This window comes from Mus pahari, chromosome 22, assembly GCF_900095145.1.
Source record: "Mus pahari chromosome 22, PAHARI_EIJ_v1.1, whole genome shotgun sequence".
Taxonomy (NCBI): domain Eukaryota; kingdom Metazoa; phylum Chordata; class Mammalia; order Rodentia; family Muridae; genus Mus; species Mus pahari.
In genome coordinates this window covers 7945654-7950732 of record NC_034611.1, presented here as the reverse complement: position 1 = coordinate 7950732, position 5079 = coordinate 7945654, and the positions used below count along the sequence as shown (strand labels likewise).

At 36.5% G+C, this 5079-nt stretch overlaps 1 pseudogene; it reads right to left on the bottom strand.

The window, feature by feature from the left end:
* The window catches only part of LOC110339012, a 27322-nt pseudogene that overhangs the window by 20444 nt on the left and 1799 nt on the right, over positions 1-5079 (bottom strand).

Sequence of the window (5079 nt, the reverse complement as noted above, 5' to 3'; positions counted from 1 at the left end):
ACACACACACACACACACACACAGTCATCATAAGCATATGTCAAGATATTATCTGGTGTTAGAGAACCACGATAAAATTTAGGAGGAGGAATCAATAGCCATATACTACTCATAGCTAGTGGTTAATGTAAAAAAATGGCCAGTCAAGATGTGCACCCAATAATTTTCAAATATATTGCTTATTAGCATGTAAAATTTTATAACTTTGGAAAGTAATTTTGGAGTTTTTTCTGATAGATCAAATTTATATTTATTACACTTTCTAGTAAACATCTTCCTATTTACATTGAAAGCAAGTTGAAATCCATATAGATACCCACATACATGCTCACAGAAGCTTCTTTTCTTTTGAGCTAGTAGAATGAGCATAGATGTTTCAGAGTGTATGTATTTATTTTAAATATGGAATATGCAAAGGTCTGTGTTTTTAAACTATTTTTCAATCAAAGAATTGAATTAAAACTATAATCATAATTATTGCAGTGATTTATATTAAGTCAAAATGTTAGAAAAAAAAGATGGTTTAATTTTATGTGAAATTCTATAAAGGCAGCATTGTAATGATAGAAAAATGGTCCATATTTGTAGGTTTTGGCAATATAGAGTCATGAACATACTTTTTCAGAAATGTATTTTTTTAAAACCTAAGTTGAATTGACATTAAGCAATTGTTCATACTCATGAAAATCATGGTTTGTCCTCATAGTAACAGAAGAACCTTGCTATACCCTGAGTCGCATTACATTTAATTCCCTAAAATGTGTATCCTTTTAAAGACTATTTATAAAATAAAGAGTATCTTTGTTTTTATTAAAATCACAATGGGGTAGGTAAGATGGCTTCATGTTTTAGAGCACTGCCTGTTCTCCCAAAGTCCTGAGTTCAATTCCCAACAACCATATGGTGGCTCATGACAATCTATAAAAGGATCTGGTGCCCTCTTCTGGCATGCAGGTGTATATGTAGACAGAACACTGATACATTTTTAAAAGTATATACATAAATAATTTTTTAATTATAGTAGGATGGAAACCAGTGAATTTTAAATTTTTTTAAGACAGAAATCAGTAAAAACAAAGCTTTTGTCTCCTATAGTTGCTTTCATCCAAAATTCAACTCAGTTGTACCATGAAGCTTCATCTGCAATTCTCTATATTGGCTTTAATGAAGTTCTACTTCCTATAATGTATGTTTTAACAAACCTCAAGTTATTTTAGAATTTCATACAATGTCTTTTGGTCATACATGCACAGCTACCCTCTTCAGTACCAACCAAACTTTGTCTTCTTTTGTTCCTCACTTATAAAGTTTAATTTGTACTATTCCTATATTTAGAAACATGTTCTTTAACGAGAGCATGGTAGACTTAGCACACACATACATGCACACACACACACACATGCATGTACACACACACACACACACACACACACACACACACACACACACCTTACGAAGAAAACTGGCTCTTCCTCTCCTAGTAGTTATTAATTAGCTATAGCTACTCTGTTAATGGTGGAATTTCATGCCCAACTCACTTCTCCATACTGAGATTTTTATCTGGCTTGAATTTGCTTAGGTCTTATGCACATTGTCACAAAAGGTATGAGTTCATATGTGTAACTAGCCTGCTGTGTCCAAAATACACTACTTCCTTGTTATCTACTACTTCTTCTGCAATAATCCCTGAGCCACAGAAGGAGAGGGTGTGGTGTAGATGCTCCATTAGGGTTGAGCATACTCTGCAAGCTTATTTATTGCATCTTGACCAATTGTAGGTCTTTGTGTTAGTCAGCTTCTATTAAAGATAGAAGCTTTTCTGGTGAGAGTTGCAAGAATCATTCATTCATGAGTACAATAATAATGCATTAGAAGTCAGTTTAAATCCATTCAGGAGATTTTAAAAATCTTAAAGGAAGCACCTCTCATTAATTCCTGTTCTGTGCTTGAGATACTGGATACAGTCGTGAGACTTTTGCAGAATGTAGAATGGTTTGATAGATGTCCCAGAAGTCACCCTATCATCTCCTCTGCCCTCAATGGGGAAGAGGATGAGAATGCAAAGTCCCTGAAATCATCTTAGATGCTCTGTACAAAAAAAAAATGTCCAAGAAAGTTGTTTGAAAACTTCCTATACCTTCAAAATTACAATTTAATACTTCAGGAGATTCCAAAATTTCATTCTAGTGAAAAATAATGCAAGCAGCAAAAATAGAGAAGCAATCGGTAAAGACAGCTCTAGTTGTGGTCTATTACTTTAATTTGGGCAGAGAGTATGTGTCTCTGCCATGACTTTCTTTTTTAAGAAAAGGGAAAACTGAACAACAATAAATTCATATTAAATAATATGCTTTATTTTTTGTAATAGCTATGTACATACAAAAATCAAACCACCCAACATATTATGCATCATCCATTTTCCCCTATCTTATCAAATTTCCACTGTTTGTCAAGAGATGGTGTTCCTCTCTTCTAGGGAAACTGAGTCATTGCACTTTGTCAACCCACTTTTTTTCATTCATATAGTAATGAGTGTTCACCATCTGCCAGCCACTATGAAGTTAAATAATTTGTTTTGGCCTGATTTTATGCACCTTATGGCCTGAGACCAAGGCTAACACATGAAATGCAACAGCTTTCCTTTCTCAGTATAGCTGTCCTGAGCAGTGTAACTATCTGAGGTGGTGCACACATTAATTTTTTTCTGAGATTTTCACAAAAGCTTACCAGAACATGTAGTCATATCTCTCAGGATAATACATTTCAAAGCTTCATATTCAGCTACTTTGCACGAATCCTTTCTTTCACAAAGGAAGTAATACTTGTAAATGTTTGCAAAGAAAACCGTGCTCACCAGGCCGTAGCCTTACAGCCTATGTAGACTGGGTGTTTGTAAGGAGACCTATACACATACCTATAGGACTGCTTCAGTTTGTGCCAAAATATACTTTCAATCATAGGATTGCAGCATAAAAAAAAAATCACTAGATCCTATAGGTGGCTAAAAAGAAAGTAGATGCCACTAAGGCTTTTGTGTTCTGTTCCCGAAACATCTGAGTCTTCTCACGTATGTAAGGAGAATGATGCACACAGGTGAGTGGACACCTCAGGTCTAATATTTCCACACAGAATAAAACATTATCTAATTGGTTATACAAAGTAGTGCTATAAGGCTAGGGTAATAAACAGTTTTCAAAGTTATAGAACATTCTTCATTATGAAATGTGATAAAAGTATATAACCAAAGCTTTGCTCAAATCAGATAATCAACTGTAGAAAAATATGCAAGAAAAAGACAAAAATAGATTCACCAAACATTTGCTATAATCAGCCACAACATTAAATACAGGTGTTTGCTGTGAAAATAGCTTTTTTAAATGCCACTTCAATCTATCAGGAACATGAATTACTCTTAAAATAATATTTTCAAACACATATTTAGAATTAATATTCCATCGTGCTGGTACAATTATTTAAGTTACCACCAAGAGTAAAATAAAGTCATGCTGTAAGCTATAGCAGGAGAAACATTTGTCACATATACGATTTTTTTCTAACAACTGAGAAAATTACAGTCTTTCAAAAAGAACATTTTTATGGCATTCCAATAACTGGCTCCACAGGAAGCTGCTTAAAGATTTGGACGAGTTTAATAAGTAGCCCAAAGGACAAGGTTGCCTCTGCTCTATGCTTTTCAAGTAGCTACAATAGCCATGTTTAACACTCATTGTAATTGCCAAGCATACTGAATACAAACTCTTACTGACCTTGCAATAGAATGTTAAGAGTTCAATCTTGATGATTTTCTTGAATAATTTCAAAGTTTTTACTAAGTAGATAGTTTAAATCTGCAGTTTATTTTCAATGCATCTGCTTGAATAACACTGCGTACTGAGAGAATGAGTCAAACTGGTTTTTTATTCTTTAATCTTTTTTTTTTACAGCCCAGTCTTTATCTGCCTCTCAGTCCACCCTTTGACTGTACCTCATCCCATTCCTCCTCCCCCTTCTCCAAGAGGATTTCCCCACCCCCCTACCTCCACCCCGCCAAACCTCCTGCTCCCTGGGGCCTCAAGTCTCTCAATGGTTAGGTGCATCTTCTCTCACTGAGGGCAGACCAGGCAGTCCTCTGCTGTACATGTGTTGAGGGCCTCATATCAGCTAGTGTATGCTGACTGGTTGGTGGCTCAGTGTCTGAGAGATCTCGGGGGGGGGGGGTGTTAGGTTAATTGAGGCTGCTGGTCTTCCTAAGGGGTCACCCTCCTCCTCAGTTTCTTCCAGCCTTTCCTTAATTTAACCCCAGGGGTTCCCAGCTTCTGTCCACCTGACTCTTTCAGCTGCTTGTTTGGCCTCTTAGAGGACAGCAGCCATGCTAGGGCCCATATGTAAACACACTGTAGCATCACTAATAGTGTCAGGCTTTGGAGCCTCCCCTTGAGCTGAATCCCATGTTGGGCCTGTCACTGAACCTCCTTCCCCTTAGTCTCTTTTCTATTTTTGTCCCTGCAGTTGTTTTAGATAGGAACAATTTTGGGTCAGAGTTTTTGACGGTGGGATGGCAACCCCATCCCTCCACTTGATGCCCTGTCTTTCTACTGGAGATACAACAAGGTCCCTCTTCCCACGCTAGGGCATTTCATCTACAGATTGGAAAAAAAAATATTCACTAACACCACATTCAATAGAGAGCTAAAATCCAAATTATATAACTCAGAAAGCTAACCTCCAAAAAACCAAACAATCCAATCAAAAAATGTGGTATAGAACTAAACAGAGAATTCACAACAGAGGAATATCAAATGGCTGAGAAGCACTTAAAGAAATGTTCAAAGTCCTTAGTCTTCAGGAAATACAAATCAAAATACAAAATGACCCTGAGATTCCACCTTACAGCAATCAAAATGGCTAAGATCAAAACTCAGGTGACAGCACATGTTGGTGAGAATGTGGAGAAAGAGGAGTATTCCTCCATTGCTGGTGGGATTACAAACTGGTACAACCACTCTAGAAATCAATCTGGAGATTCCTTAGAAAATTGGAAACAGATCTACCTAAAGACCCAGCTATACCACTCTTGGG